Source organism: Thamnophis sirtalis, unplaced genomic scaffold, assembly GCF_051295495.1.
Source record: "Thamnophis sirtalis isolate CommonGarterSnake01/CBP01778 unplaced genomic scaffold, rThaSir2_p1.2 scaffold_9, whole genome shotgun sequence".
NCBI classification, from domain to species: Eukaryota; Metazoa; Chordata; class Lepidosauria; order Squamata; family Natricidae; genus Thamnophis; species Thamnophis sirtalis.
The window spans coordinates 60,192,085-60,209,892 of record NW_028261389.1 but is presented as its reverse complement, the minus strand read 5'-3'; positions in this window follow the sequence as shown (position 1 = coordinate 60,209,892).

Here is a 17,808-nt window from a genome sequence, read left to right as displayed (position 1 = left end):
CCCTCCCCAGGCTCCTATAAAGCCTCTGGAGCCTGGGGAGGGCGAAAAAAGCATGCAAAAAATGGGGGTCGCGCACTTGGGGGTCATGCATTGCATTATCGGTGCGGCACCACTGTGCACGACCCCCCTGCGCTCCCCCTGTTTATGGCACGCAAGCCAAAAAAGGTTTGCCATCACTGGCCTATAGGCATGAAAACCTGCATCTCCTAGAATGCAGCAGCTTGCATGCTAAGAGGTAAGAGCTGACCCAAGCATATTTTTGCAAACACTGTATTCATTTTCAAAAGTTTTATAAGTCTAATTGAAAGTGCTGCACTTAATCTTTAAAGTCCTAAATGATTTGGTTCATAAGTATCTGTTTTCTCAGGTAGCAAGAACCCTTTCAGTACACTAGCCCCAAATGAAAAAGTACCCATCCACAGGCTCATGTTACTAGGGAAGGGCCAACATCTGAAACTGAAATTAGAATATAGAAATCAAATAAATATTATTAGCAGTAACTGATCAGCATTTTCTTTGTGGACGTAGGTAATGTTGACTAGCAGGATACATGTTGGTAGCCGTTTACTAACAAAAAGTATTAAATTATCTTCTGCCTTTGTATCCTGTATCAAGATTCTGTGTTAAGAGCAGAGGTGTCTCCTCTCTTAATAGTAAAGTGAAGGTGAGTTTCATTGCTTTTTATTTCAACTCAGGATCCATCACCAATATTGCATTGATTGTTAATCAATATAATCTATGCTTCTTTTTTTGTAGAGGAAGAAGATTCAATCTGGCTTAGCTGAAGGCAGCTAAGACAGGAGATTTATGGGAAAGATGGATGTGGCATGGTTCAATCCAATTCTGTCTCTTTTTCACATCCTTGCCTTGTATCGATTTGGCAAAGAGGATAAAAAAAGTACAATTAGTCAAAGAGATCAAATCTTTATTATGGACAAAGACCAGCATAAGGAGGGAAAATATAGTCAATTAAAAAGCACAGAAATACATTAAAGGCTCAAAATCAATAAAAAGCTAAAATATATAAAACAAAATTATACATAAAAAGCAAAAGTCTAAAAGAAATCTAAAAGGAAGACTGGTGCATTAGATAGGTGTAGGGAAGAGAAAAGCCAAAGAGAAAAAAATTGCCATCTAAACGACCAAAATAAAATCATATTTGTAACCTTTGCTGAAATCAATACATCTTGAAAGTTATAATGCTTTGTGTACGTGGTGCCATTTCAAACACATATTAATATGTTAAGGAACAGCCAACCGAGCACCTTTGTGGAGTTTTAAAGCATCTTTAAGGCACATTGTGAATAACTTATTTCTATTCCTTAAGAAATGTTAGGTTATATAAGGAAGCAAACTCTTGTTGCTGTAAAGAACACACTGATCAACATGCTAATTGTAGGGAATCTTTTTTTAAAGGCTCTTTTATTGTACTCAGATGAATAATAATGCACAACAGCTGTGACATTGAACAAGGGTGATATAATTACAATAACCAAAGCAAGTCTATTGTTCAATAGACCTATAAAATACACCGCCTCTTTTTAATACAGATTTTTCTTGCCCTGCCAGTAATTTAGGAACTTTCAACTAGTACTGGTTTTCTCATTCAGAGTATGGAAGTGAGCAGGTGGCATTGGTAAGAGAAATAACTCTACCACCCTGTCTTCAGGAGCATTCATTCCTGAAATTCAAGAGCAACTTACACGTAGCATTATAATACTCTTGAAAAGCTTTTTTCTCCGTGTTCCTAAACCTGCTGGATTTGCCAAAGAACAGCATTTGTTATGTTCCTTCAATGCAACATTTTCCATCTGACTCACAATAAGGCTTAGCTATTTTTTTAAAAAGGAGCGATCAAATGAATCACAGTTCCAACAAGAATAACATTAAGAATCCAGCAATGGCTGAGGTTCATAATAAAATATGGATCACATTTAAAAGAAAAGTTGAAAACACGTCAATTGTGATGATATTATTATTCTTAAACATTAACTTACTTTACTATTACTTTATCATCATAATTAATATACCCATCAACCCATATATTTAAACCATCTTTCTCTTATCAGAAAGATGTTTTAAAAATCCATTGGTTTAGTAATAGGTTGTGTTTTATTCTTATCTCAATGTCCAATTCATAAAAATGTTAAAATTTATTATTGTTCTGACATGCCAAGGAAGAGGGGAATCATAAAGGTGAATAAGGAAAATCATGAGTCAAAAATGGAACCTGAAATTCTGAAGAAAACAACATGAACAACATCCAGTTCTAGTTCCACAAGGAAATTCCCCAGGGTCTATGTACTTTGGCAAATGTCCATGAATATATAAAATTTACTCATATCCCTCCATCTTATCTGTTCATATTGGTTGTAGTGATCCTATTTCTCAGATCTGTAGATAGATGATAGATGATAGATAGATAGATAGATAGATAGATAGATAGATAGATAGATAGATAGATAGATAGATGATAGATAGATAGATAGATAGATAGATAGATAGATAGATAGATAATCACATATTAAAAGTTAATGTATATATTATTTACTATTTCAATATTATATTATTATTTCAATTTATAGACCCATTCTTAGGACTGAAAATAAGTTTAAAAGATTTTTCAGAGCACAGGAATTATTTGATGCTATGTGTTCCTTCAACTCACAGTTCCCATCTAACTCACAATAAGGCTTAGCTCCTTAAAATAAAGGCTTCTTGTGCTAAATTAAAATAAGCATACTTATTCACATATCCTAACCTGCCCTCAGAAACTCTGCACAAGCCATCAGCAAAGAAGGCTTTGTCACAGGGTCTTAAAGATGCCATCTTTTTAATAAATGAATTCCTTGAAGCACTGACATTTTTTTCATGCTTGCACAGAAGTCTAAATAAAAGGTTCGGCTGCTTTAATGAACAGGCGTCACGTGCTGTGCTTGCATGCACCCCAAAGCTTTTACCGTCAAACATTTTCAACATATACACAATCCTAAAAGTATACATAAATAAAATAAAGGTACCCAGAGTTCCAGAAGTCTTCCATGGTTTCCTTTCAAACGAAATCAATCCATCCTGGATAAGTTCTGAACACCCCACTCAGAAAAATGATTGCCTAGCGTGGAGTACAGCTTGTTGTAGATGTATTATTCATTTGATTCTTTTTATATATTTTTCCTTTTTTTATATATCCTTATGCATAGGATATAAAACTAAATTTGGGGTATTCAGCAATGCAAATAATGTTGCATTACAACTAAATCATAAAGCCTACCTTCCATCTCCAGAAAAATCGCTTTTCCTACCTCCTAGTTTTCTTATCCAATAATCCTGTTGGATGAAAGATTCTAAGTGCCATCATTGAAACACTTTTATTTTATATAGAAGTGTTTACATACAGTTATTTTATATAGGCCCCCTCTCTCTTTTTAAAGAAAGAAAAAGAACGCAAGAAGTAGTGCAAAAAGTATTGCAAAAAGTAAGAGAGTTCCAGTGGATGAGGAAAACAGCAGACCTCCTACTGAGTTCCATGGACCTGAGGCATTGACATGGTACAAGCTTCCTTTTTGAAGCATATAATTAGTTTCTTAGAACTATTTTTCTCCTCATCAAAGAGAATATTCTTAGATTTAGATTCTTAGAATATTCTTCAATACAACTCATCCACCTGGAATCCACACTATACATCGGACATTAAGACGATTGATCGGGCCCAGAGGTATTTCATGAGAAGAGAATTCCACTCCTCTACTCATAATAGAATCCTTTATGCCACCAGGCTTGAAATTCTGGGCTTGGATAATCAGGAACTGTGCCACATGTGGTCTGATCTAAGCATAGTACACAAAATTGTCTGCCACAAACGTCTTGCCTGTCAATGACTTCTTCAGTTTCAACCAAATAATACACGGGCAAACAATCAATACAAACTCAAGGTAAACCACTCCAAACTCGATTGCAGAAAATACGACTTCAGCAACAGAGTGGTCAACGCCTAGAATGCTCTACCCAACTCCGTTGTTACAGCCTCAAATCCTCATAGCTTCAACCTCAAATTGTCTACTGTGGACCTCACCCCATTCCAAAGAGGTCCATAAAGAGGATGTGAATAAGCTCACCAGTGTGCCTACCATCCCTATCTTACTGTCCCCATTTAGCTGTACTTCAGAGGTGGTATTCAGCCAGTTCTGACAGGTTCTGGAGAACTGATAGTGGAAATTTTGAGAGTGGGGAGGAAATGGGGACTTTGCAGTATTCTTCCCCTGCCACACCCACAAAGCCATGCCCACAGAACCAGTAATAAAAATTTTTTGAATCCAACCTCTGCTGTATTTACTTCCTTTGTTTATGTTTATGTTTATATCTATACCTGCTATCTTGTACATGTTTGACAAACAAATAAATGAAACAAAATAAAGATTTCAATTTTGTTCATCTGCTATGTCCTTATACTTCGGGTCCTGTGCTTTTGGAGATTTTTATTCTTATCTGTTTTATTCAAAAATCTTTTGGAGATTTTTATGACATTTGATGTTAAAAAGGCCTAGGAATTGCTTAAGGGCCAGCATAGTTAAGGATTTCCCCCCACATGAAGTCCACCTGTCCTTAAGTTATCAAAAGATTTGTATCAGCTTGAAATTGTTGCTTCATTGCCAATTCAAATTCTTCCTTTCAAATCACTACACTCATATAACTTCTCTCCAAGGTATTGGATGACAAAGTCAAACAAATCTGACATTTGAAATGGGACTGGCAACACCATGGAAGCAGATGCTGTAGCATTTGTGACCGCTCCAATAGTGTTCAATATCCCCCAAATTGGAAATACAGTATATGAAAGTGTGGGTTGAGTTCACGTAAAACGTGTGAGTTCAGATCTCAGTTAAATATAGATATAGATAAAGATATTTGAGGAAGTAATCAAGCAACATCTCTCTGCAGCTACTAATTATTGGACTAGACTATTTCAACAGTTGCATGTTCAGTAGGATACCTACCAAATGAAGATGACTTCTTAATCCATGAACTCATATGCCAACTTTTCCTGCCTGATAGTCTAAATATTGATTCATAAAATTAAGAATTGTAGTCCGTAATAATTGAAGGGTACCTGCTTGGAAAAAAACCTGATTTCTACTATGAGAGATGGCAGATAAATAATTCACTGCAGACAGAAAGTAATTTGTTGGAGGTAGTCTCATTTGGATTCTACCACTGAGAAAAGAGGGTTTAACTTGGTCATCTAAATGGCCTGTTCCATTTCATTAATCTTCTCAAGTAACATAGAACTCTGTATCTTTGGCTGCGACAGCTTAATAAGCTATTCACTTTGGAAGTTCTTAACCAAGAGTTAGCTATATATAACCAACCCATGACCAAGACAATTTATTGGTCCTTTCATCTATTTGGAAATATTTTGTGAACTTTCAGTGCTTTTATCCAAGAAAGTATTATTTATTACTTTTTAATTCTTTTTTCAATTATTGCTTTCCTAACCAGGATACATTACTTAGAAATCACCTAACTTCTCATTAAACTTTAGCATGAAGATTGATTTGTTCCACATTTACAATTTGAGAGGATTACACCTGCTTATTTGCCAGTCAATCATGTACACTTTTGGTTCAGAAGAAAAATAGTACTTTTATGAAAGCTCTTCTGATTGAAAAATTCTTTCTTTTCACCCAAGACTGTCAAAATAACAAGGTATCACTGTTGACAATGTTAAATCATTCAGATTTACTCCCACTTGGATTCTAACTTGAAGAAGATCCAATGAAAGTGACTGAGACTGAGTCCAGTTTTGCTGCCTGAGAAGATTTTTGAACCTGCCAATCCTGATAAATTCAAATTCAAGTGGACATGAGTTTTGGGACAATTAGTTCAATCACTTTTATATTAGATTCATAGCCCAACTAGTTGTCTATGATTGACCTGGAAGTGATGTGCAGCTGGAACCCAGTGGTAATGAATTCTTTGAGAGAGGGAATGAGTTCACCATTCCTTAAAAGGGAGATAATATACCTACTCTCAGGAAGCCATACCTAGGTTCAAATATGGTTGACAATTTTCATCCAGGCTCCAATTTCTTCTTTTTAGGTAAGGTTTAACAGATTTAACAGATTAACAGAGTTGGAAGGAAACTTGTAGGTTTTCTAGTCCACTCCCGCCCAAGCAATAGACCCTACACCATTTCTGACAATTGGCAGTCCAATCTCTTCTTGAAAGTCTCAAGCGATGAAGCTTCCACAACTTCCGAAGGCAACTTCTGTTCCATTGGTTGGTTGTTCTCACTGTCAGAAAATTTGTCCTTATTTCCAGGTTGAATCTCTCTTTGTTCAGTTTCCATCCATTATTTCTTGTCTGGCCTTAGGTGCTTTGGAAAATAGCTTGACCTCCTTCTCTCTGTGGCAGCCTCTTAAATATTGGAATACTGTTATCATGTCTTCCATGGTCCTTCTCTTCACTAGACTAGACTAGTCTAGTCATTGAGGTCATTGAGAAGATGGTCTTGCAGCAGGTCCAGAGAACTATGAAAGAAGTGGATTATTTTCCCAGTCAGTTGTCAGACCTAGATATGAGATTGAAATAGCATTGATTACAGTGCTGTTTATTTGATTTCAATGCTTGAAATAGCATTGATTACAATGATTGTAAATGATCTCTGACAGGAATGGAATAGAGATGATGTAAACATGCTTCTTCTTTTTGATCTTTCATTGGTTTCCAATACCACTGATCATGTTAACCCACCATGACCAGCTTCAGATGTTGGGACTGGGCAACGCTTGTTTATTGGCTCTCTTCCTTCCACTACTTGATATTGATGGAGTAAAGAGGTCTAACCCATGCCCTATGCTTTGTGGAATGCTTCAAGGCTCAGCACATTCCCATTTAATATCTATGTGAAGCTGCTGGGTGAAATCATCCACCAGCACAGTGTGAAGTATCATCAGAATGGTGACAATATCTAGATTTAACTTTCCAGTCTTAGCGAACAATGTGATACAGCAAAGATATCTAGGAAACTGGAAATTATAGGAGACTAGCAAGACTGAATGATTCTGTACTATATTTTTAAGTCTACAAAGCATTGAAGAAGAAAGGGAAAGAAGCAGAAGGGGAGAAGAAAGCAAAAATGAAATTAAAGAGAACATCTTAATCAGTGGTGGGTTTCAAAAATTTTTAGAACCTCTTCTGTAGGTGTGGCCTGCTTTGTGGGAGTGGCTTGCTGGCCATGTGACTGGGTGGGAGTGGCTTGCCAGCCATGTGACCGAGTGGTAGTGGCTTGGCAGTCATGTGACTGGGTGGGCGTGGCCAACTTGTAAAATGTGGTGAAACTCACTTAACAACGCTCTTGCTTAGCAACCAAAATGTTGGCTCAGAAACTCTGGCATTTGAAGCACCCAAGTCTTAAAGCTGTCAAGTTATAAGACCCTCGCACCCCTAACCCTTTAAAAAAAAAAACCAGGGATGTTCAAATTTGACAACTTTAAGACTTTAAGGTTTAGAATTCTTAGAGGCGGGCGAGGCGATTGGTGAGCTAGCCAATCAGTGAGCGGCAGGAGGGGCAAGTGTGGTGTGGATGGGCGGGGGGAGGGAGCTGTAACCGGTTTTAAATGGCATGATAGATTTGTGGAACCTCTTCTATAGAAGAGGTTAGAACTGGCAGGAACCCACCCCTGATCTTAATCCACTGAAGTATTTGACAAATTTGCAGTATTTTTGAACTACCTTATTGCTTAAAGAGGAGATTATTCAAAGGCAAGAAGAGACTTTAGTAAAATAATTAAAATAATCCTTCATAGATTGTACATTATAAATGACAGTTCCTGTTTAGTGTCCTCAGAACGCATGGGAATGCTAGATTACAGATGTGTTATTAACAGATGCGGCGGTGGTGAGACCCCTCCTGAAGAAACCATCCTTGGATCCAGCTGTTCTTAATAGCTATCGTCCAGTCTCCAACCTTCCCTTCTTGGGGAAGGTTGTTGAGAAGGTGGTGGCCTTCCAGCTCCAACGGTCCTTGGAGGAAGCAAACTATCTAGACCCCTTCCAGTCAGGCTTCAGGCCCGGTTACAGCACAGAAACCGCTTTGGTCGCATTGATGGATGATCTCTGGAGAGCCAGAGATGAAGGACATTCCTCCATCCTGGTCCTCCTTGACCTCTCAGCGGCTTTCGATACCATTGACCATGGTATCCTTCTGCGACAACTGCGGGAGGTGGGAGTGGGAGGCACCGTGCTACGGTGGTTCTCCTCCTACCTCTCGGACAGGTCGCAGTCGGTGTTAGTGGGGGGGCAGAGATCGTCCCCTAGGCCCCTAAATTATGGGGTGCCTCAGGGCTCGGTCTTATCCCCCCTACTATTCAACATCTACATGAAACCGCTGGGAGAGATCATCCGCAGGCACGGGATTAGATACCATCAATATGTGGACGATACTCAATTGTATCTGTCCGCCCCGTGCCAACTCAATGAAGCGGTAGACGTGATGAGCCGGGGCCTTGAGGCCGTTATGGACTGGATGAGGGTTAACAAGCTTGTGCTCAACCCAGAAAAGACCGAGTGGCTGTTGTGTTTTCCTCCCAAAGATTTGGCTAATATTCCACCACTCAGGCTGGGGGGTCAAATTTTATACCCCTCAGAGAGGGTTCGCAACTTGGGAGTCCTCCTGGATCCACAGCTGTCATTTGACCACCACTTAACGGCTGTGACCAGGGGGGCATTCGCCCAGGTTCGCCTGGTGCGCCAGTTGCGACCCTACCTGAATCGGGAGGCTCTCACAACAGTCACTCGGGCCCTTGTGACCTCTAGGCTGGAATACTGCAATGTGCTCTACATGGGGCTGCCCTTGAGGAGCATCCGGCGACTTCAGCTAGTGCAGAACGCAGCCGCGCGAGTGATTGCGGGTGCACCCCGATTCACCCGCATAACACCTATCCTCCGCGAGCTGCGCTGGCTACCTGTCGATCTCCGGATGCGCTTCAAGGTGCTATTAGTCACCCATAAAGCCCTACATGGCAGTGGATCTGGATACTTGAGAGACCGCCTTCTGCCAATTACATCCCTGCGACCAATAAGATCCCATAGATTAGGCCTCCTCCGTATCCCATCGGCCAGCCAGTGTCGGCTGGCAACTACAAGGAGGAGGGCCTTCTCAGCAGTAGCCCCGACCCTTTGGAACGAGCTCCCCGTGGAGATTCGTACCCTCTCCACCGTCCAAGCCTTCCGCATAGCCTTGAAGAACTGGCTCGCCCGTCAGGCCTGGGGATAAGGATAGTTACCCCTCCCGAATGATGAATGTATGTTGCCTACTATTTTATTATATGTTTCTATCTTAATGTCTGTATTCCCCCTTCCCGGTTTTGTGTGAGCCGCCCTGAGTCCCCTCAGGGAAAAGGGCGGCCTACAAATACTAATAAAACTCTAAACTCTAAACTCTTTACTTAAGGTAATATATGTGACTTTTAAAAATCCACAGTGGTTTCCCATAGTTATAGAAAAGAAGGATAAAAGAAAATAATGGCAAAATAAAAACGAATAAAAAAGAATAAAAACAGTGCACTGAAAAAATTACCATGTACAAATATTGATGGTTATGCTAAGGAAAGGCAGTGAATTAGGGAAGAATCTTGTCCTTGGTTTTCAATATTTTATAAGATTCCTGTAGATAAGATTTGTTGAGTTATATGTTCACTGGGTAGTCATTTCCACAGAAAATTGCATCAAATTAGTCACTCCGGTTATGACATATTGATGATTGGTCCTTAAACTCTTCCACATCCAGGTATATGTTCTGTTGGTAAAGGTCTATAGTTCTCCATTCAAATTTTGCTGAACTACACTTCCCAGAAATCTTTGCCATTGGCTATGCCAATTTTTCCTATCCCTGGGGTCGGAAAAATGTATAATATTTTTAATCTGAAGTTTGTAAAATAGCATAAATGATACCAATCATTTTCACTAGAATCATTGATTATATCACCTGGTCAATTTGGTATCCTACCTAGTTCTTTAAAAATAAACATTTCATTTCATCTTTATATTATCATAAATATTCAGGTTGAAGAATCAATTGCTTCTGCAATTGGGATTTTTTGTTACACAAGGGTTATTACTTACCTTGCAAACTAGTATGATGAACCTAGATAGACAGATAGATAGATAGATAGATAGATAGATAGATAGATAGATAGATAGATAGATAGATAGATAGCAATAGCAATAGCAATAGCAGTAGACTTATATACCGCTTCATAGGCCTTTCAGGCCTCTCTAAGCGGTTTACAGAGAGTCAGCATATTGCCCCCAACAATCTGGGTCCTCATTTTACCCACCTCGGAAGGATGGAAGGCTGAGTCAACCCTGAGCCGGTGAGATTTGAACCGCTGACCTGCTGATCTAGCAGTAGCCTGCAGTGCTGCTTTTTAACCACTGCGCCACCTTGGCTCCTAGATAGATAATTAGAAGAGAGATAATTGCTAGTGCTTGATAATCTTAACAAAGTAACCTAGGTAAGTATTTTCATGGTCTTAACATCTTCTATCACTATGAAATTAAATAAATACCGCATTGCATTCAACACTAGAAAGATCAGTGCAGTAAATGATATCTTTCTGTTAGTACAAGGGACTGTTTGAATAACAATGGCATTTCTTTGATAATGGTATTTTAACAAAAGGATGAGTATGAGCCATCTCTTTTGTACTTTTATTATATCAGAAATGAAGGAACACTCCTTTATTCTAAATACTTTCCTTTTTGGCATTCACCCAATCTTCATGTTTCTCTCTTTTTTTTTCTCTATAAAAGATTTACAAAAAAAAAGTTCCTCTAAAAGCAAAGAAGTTGCCTTTGTGTTGGTTTAATGCCACTTTCTTTTCCATCCATTGATCGTAGTGATATTCCGATAGGATAGTAAGATTCTTTTCTTGCCTCTCATAATTTCTCACTCGTTTTTGTTTTTTTTACTATTGCTGTTATGACTACAGCTACTGGTGTTTGTTGCTACTAACACAAGAAGTCCTGTCCCACCAAACAGCACTACCATTATATTCAGTTTCATGAGGAAGAGATAATTATTCCTGACGGGGTGATTCCTAATTAATTTCAATTTTCTTGGTGCTCTCTTGAGGACGGGGGCCCTTGATTTTCTGTGAGTCCTAGGAAGTTGAAATTGAAAGCACAGAGTCAGCAGTCACAAAAGTGTGACTCCTGTAGCAGAACCTCCATTATTCATGACACGGGGACTCTGGAGCCATTTCAGACAAAGTTATTTTTAAACAACCACTCTGTGGGCCATTACATCTCTTATGGGTGCTATCTTTGGAAACAACTGGGGGGGGGGAGCTTTTAATAGATCCAAGATAATAGAAAAATGCTATTTTCATGTGATGAGGTGATAAAGTCTTTATTTATATCTCCTTTGGCACAGAATGCTTTAAAGTCCCTTGGGCAGGTTAAACACAAATCTACTCTGCCTCCTGACAAAAGGCAGCTTTTCATTTAACAGGAAAATATATGACATTTTGAAGCTCCAAAGCTATTAAGATCATTACAATTCTCCCAGCTCCTTCCTCTTTTTTTTTGTCCCAATCATGACAAGAGTTGAAGCTCATTTCATTTCCAGTTTATAATAACACATTTAACAATGCAAATATCTAAAACTGACACCCTATCATTTTTTTTAAAAACACATGCCTGCATTTATGCAAATGACTACAAATGAAAGGATTTCAAAAGAAAACCTGAAAAAGAAAGAAGGGATGCTCAGGAAAGTTGCCATTTTTTTCTTTCAAAGCCAACTGAATCTTACCTTTCATGAAAAGTTTGCTGGAAAAAATACCATACTTCCCTCTGCAGCCAAAATAATACCGGTAAATAATAGTATCTGTCTTCATTCAGTGTTGGGAAAAGACCATGCAGGAAGGAAAAGAGAAAGAAAAAAAACAGAAAGAGAAGAAAATTTTGCATCTTACTGAAAAGCAGTCAAACGTTTCCAGCCTGCAATCTGCCTATTAAAAGAGAGAAATGGGACATATTGGGTCTAAGAAGACCAAATAATAATGCCTAAATATAAGAATCCCATTACCTTTTAGGTAGGATGAAGTAAGAAGTGGTGACAAAGATTTCATTAAATGATTTATTGTACTGCATCCTAAAATATTAATATTATGGAAATTATATTTGCTTTCTTTGATACACTCTATTTATTTACCCACCTTGAATAGTAGCACAGGGGAAAGAATCTAGATGGCATTAGAGTATGGATTCTGATATTGTGAGTTCTTGAGTTTGTATCCTAATCTTTTAATTGGGATTGGTGTCATTTGTATGACTGTGTGATTTCTCATTGATGCATTAAACTAAATAAGAAAACTATTATGTTGCTGAAAAGAAATGGTAGGTAGTTGGATGGAGGTGATAATCATGGAAGGAATTCATTCGACCAAGCCTCAAGCAAAGCATCTTTTCAAAATAAAACTGCAATGGTGATGCCATTAGAGCAGTGGTGGGTTACAGCCGGTATGCCCCAGTACGGGCATACGGTTGCAGCTGGGAGCAGTGGCCACCATACCAGAATGGTGTTTTGTTGGTCCCAGATCTGAGCTTTTCCGATCTGAGCAAATAATGTCACTAACTTGACCTATTCTGAATCTCTTTCAGTCCAGGCAACTTCTCCCTTCTTCTAACATAGTAATTTTTTTATTGCTCAGGTGAAATAGCTATTTATGCATAGCCACCAAATTCTCAGCTAAAATTGCTGAAGAACAGGACTGGAACAAATTAGCAAAATCTGTTCTTTGCTATCCCCAATTAATTTTCTGCCACTATTTGCACAAAAGAAGTAATTAGACAGTGAACAGTAACAGGTACTGTTCTGAAAATGCATGCCTGCAACATGGCAATTATTCAGAAAGCACTGCACTTGTCATAACCCTAACTTATATGCAATGTATTAATTGACAATATCCCCAACTTTTTGGACAGCTGAGCTTATTTTGAACATTGGGACCATGACATGGCTCCTCTTGTAAAATGGTTGCTGTAGGGGAACTTATCTATGGCAAATGATTGCCAAAGTGGAATCTACAGTAGCTTAAACAGTCAGAAAGCACTGATTTAACCTGAAGGAAATTGGGGTAGGGATGGAGGGAGGGAGAGAGACAGAGACACACAGAGACAGAGAAACAAAGAGACAGAGACAAAAACAGACAGAAGGGCAGACAGATAGACAAACAGAGGGGGGATTATAAGAGTTTCCTTGTTTGATAAACTTGTATCTGTTGCACAGTTACAATTTGGTCACTGTCAACATTAGTGACTGCATAGAAGTTTTCTCCATAACTACCTGTTTGTAGTATGATTCTTCGGGTCTTCCAACAGTGCCTATTGCCAGTCTAACTAAATGCCATAATAGCCAGATCCTTTTGCTGAAGAATAATGGGACATGTATTTCAATATATCTAGATATTAGCCCAGGAGAGAGGGCTGGTATTTAACTAACAAACTGAAGAAACTTAGATTCCTTAAACATGGTTTATTGAACTTCAAGATTATTAAACAAAATGCATTTAGCATGTAAAAAACAAATCCCTGTAACCAAAACTGTCATGTTTATTTATCATCCAGGCAAGATGGATGGTATAAATTTTTTATAAATAAATAAAATGCTTGCTCCTTTGTTTAATTTAATTGGAGAACATCAAGTTGGTCATCCTTTCTTTTTTCTTTTTGCCAATTTCCAACCTGTAGAATCTGTAGAGCAGGGGTGTCAAACTCGATTTCAGTGAGTGCCACATCAGGTTGTGTTTGGCCTTGGGGGGCTGAGGTGGGCGTGGCTGGGATGGGCATGGACAGCTTAATATCACTCATGTCGGGGGCACCTGTGGTGGCCCAAGCGCTCTGCCAGTGAAAACGGGCTCCCAAGCTCAGGTTTCGGCTGGGATGGTCTCCTGCAGCTCTCTGCCAATGAAAATGCTGGAAGAGGCACTGCTGGCTGGTCCTTCACTGTTTCCAGGGTGGCCCCATGGGCCAGATCTAAGCACCCCATGAGCTGGATATGGTCCCCGGACAGGGGTGGGGTCTGGCAGGCACTACTGCCGGTTCACCCATGTGTGCGTGTTTGATGCGCAGTGCAATTAAAATTGTTCTGCTCATGCGCAGAACTGAAAAACAAGATGGCACTACCAACGGTGCTGCCCGGGGAACTGGTTCGGGGGTATGGCAAGCTTGGGTTGCCGTCGGTTCCAGCGATCCAGGCTGCCAAACCACTACCGGTTTGGCTGAACCAGTATGAACCGGTTCCACTTCTGCCCCCAGGCCTTGAGTTTGACCCTCCTGCTATAGAGTATGGCCATATACACATACAAATCCATTTTCTTCCCTATTTTTTAAATCAAGGTTGCTATGCTATTGATGAGTCTACTGGTAGTCTTTATTGTAATCCTAAATTCATAATTTTTACTGCATATAAATAAATTTCTATTTTGTGGGTATTGGTTCTGCAGGTTGATCAACCAAAGCTTTTATATGCTACCTAATTTCCTGGGTGATTTTTCCAAGCAGAACCTTATAGTATACTCATTCAGGCAGCCAGTTCAATGAACTGTAATAATGTTCCTTCCGCATAAGCATTAGGGTTGTAGCCTAATGCTTTTTATTTTTTTTTTAAATTCCATCGTTATCTAAAATGACTTCATGAGCAAGACCCCATAATAATTCAGAGCCCAATTTCCATCAAAACCATCTGAAAATCCCATTTTGCAAAAAATAAATAAACCAATAATCTAGAAAAATTGTGAATTTAGCAACAGAATTAAGGTTTATCTTAATTGCTATTCTCTCTCTCTTTTTTCCCTGTGGCATGGTCACAACTTGCATCCTAGTATTGGGAAATTAATATCCTTCATTTCTGAAAGTGTTTTTAAGCTAAACTGCTACCAAATTATAATGTACATAATGCATACACCTTACACTAATGAATAAATTAAAAGAGATTGTAGAAACTAAGCTCTGAATCATTATAGTTTTCAATCATATATTTTTCACTGTTCTCCAAAAATTTAACTATTTAATATTTCAATAACTATATGTCTGGACCCAGCCTACTCTGTGCTTTTACTTGTCATTGTGGCAAGAAAGACAGGTCTAAAACTATTTAAGTCATTCAAAAATCAGAAGAAGCCGTATATCTCAAGATCTTCTGTAATGTGACTATCTCTTGAAAAGTCATTTTTTTCACCTAATTTATTTATTTTATTTATTAATTAGACTTATATACTGCTTCATAGGGCTATCAGCCCTCTCTAAGCAGTTTACAATTTTTTTAGCAAATTGAATCAGCAACTTGCCCCCACAGTCTGGGTCCTCATTTCACCCACCTCGGAAGGATGGAAGGCTGAGTCGACCTTGAGTCGGTGAGATTTGAACTGCTGAACTGCAGATCACAGTCAGCTGAAGTGGCCTGCAGTACTGCACCCTAACCACTGCGCCACCTTGCTGCCACTTATATCTTTTTTTTTTAGAAAAATAAGAGAAACTCCCTATTTTACAAAATGTAAGATACATACACATCGAATAGTAGCAACTGGGTCCACATCAGGGGTGTCAAACTCAATTTCATTGAGGGACACATCGGGATTCTGTTTGACCTTGGGGGGCCAGTGTGGGCATGGTCAACTCGATATCACTCATGTTGGGGGCCCAAGCGCTGTGCCAGCGAAGACTGGCTCCTGGGCTCCGTTTTTGGCTGGGACAGCCTCCTGCAATCCTCTGCCAGCAAAAGCATAACTTGAAGGACCGCACACAACCCTCCCGAGCTCCATTTTCGCTGGCAGAGGCACTGCGGGCCAGTCCTTTGCTGTTTCCAGGTTAGCCCTGCAGGCCAGTTCTAAGCACCTGGGGCTGGATCTGGGCCCCAGGCCTTGAGTTTGACACCCCTAGTCTACATGTTCTACAATGTAATATTCACCGGTCTTGATTTATAAGTACATTGAAAAACAATAAAAGGAAGCCAGTTACACCCATGATGAAAAAAGCAGCCCAAGTCCTTATTAAGACAATAGCTTTATTAGGTCAGCCTCAGATATTATTTCCTACTATAATGAAAAGTAGGAAAAATGGAATCTACCTTTCTTTTTAAATTGTGTCACTTAAATTGTCATTTGGCAAATACAAGCTTTGCGAACTGAATCCAACAGGCCTGACAGTTTATTTTACTAGTAGAAGTGAGACAAGAATTATTTGTGATGATCTTCCTCTCCTTGAAAGCAAAACTTAAAGTTTCCTCTGCATTTTTCCTTTTGTCAGTATTGTATCTCTATTTCTGGAATATATTCTGAGTTTTTCAGGTGAAAGCCACCACAGGTATATGAGGCTCAGTTGCAAATGTGGTGATTTTGTAAGGTAGTTGGATCTGTTGTAAGCTTTTAAAAAATTATTAAATAACAATGTTGCCTTCTGTATCCTTGTTTTTTAATATTATAAGGGAGATAGGTAGGGATAGCAAAGCACAGGAAGAAATCTGCTTTATTAAACAGTGTAGGAAAAAATAGCTATTGATTTTCACTGTGCACTATAATCCTATTCATTAAATGGGACTGCTGTTTTTCCTTTGCTTTGTGGTGAAATTAAAAGCAAGCCACCTGCCTACCTGTCTAGTACAGAAAAGCAAAACTAGAGCAAATTGCAGTAGAATTACTGTCACAGGCAAGGACAGGAAAGTCTGGGTTACAAAATTCTTCATCTACCTTGAGATGTATAGTATAAATCTGTGATGGTGAACCAATGGCACGTGTACCACAAGTGGCACACAGAGCCCTCTCTGGGTTCAGACCGATTCAGCTGAGTAGGGAGTAACTTGGCCGGCCATGCCCCCAAACCAGTTCTATTGGGGGTGTCATAAGTGCCACTATCTTATTTTTTGCTTCTGCGCATATGCAGAAGCAATTTTTTTTTACTACTGCACACTCACGTATAGTGTGCACGCAGTGCGTCCCTGAGCAAACCTGCAGTAACAGAAGCACGTGCTGTGGGCACGTGGGCTGTTACCCCAGCTCAGCCCTCTGTGGCATTCCTTTTGTGAGTTTTTGTTTCCTTGAAAACGACAAAACAGAAGCTCACGAAAGAAAAAGATCTCACCTCTAGCAGATCTGCCGGTGTTGGGATGCCCTGCCTCCCGCCGGCCAGCTGGATTTTGGTTCTCTGCTGTGCATGCGTGCATTTTCACGCATGTGCATTGCAGTTTTGGCATGCGCACACACGTGCCTTGCGGTGTGCCTAAAAAGCTCACCATCACTGGTATAGGTAGTACTCAGCTTACCACCATTGTTTAATAACCATTTGAAGTTACAACAGCTTCACCCTTTCCAATATCACAGAATTTCCAGTCATGTGATCAGCATTCAGGAGCTTGGCAATCAGGGTATATTTACAACAGACACAGTGTCCCCCCAGTTGATGTAATCACCATTTGTGATCTTCCCAGCCAATTTCCAATGAGCAAAATCAATGGAGGAAGCCGGATTTGTTTAATGACCAGGGATTTACTTAACAACCTCAGTGATTTACCTAACAATCATGCCAAAATGTCATAAAATCAGGCACCACTCACTCAACAACCACCTTCTAGTCTCTATTGTCATAATTTGAAGACTACCTGTTTGAAGTATTGTAACTTTAAGAAGTGACTGCTATCACTTCCTCTACCTGAGGTTTCAACACCCAGTAATAGTTACTCAGATATAAACAGTAAGATTGCACTTGCTTCTTTGCTGCTGTGTTAATAAATAAAACCATTACTAATTT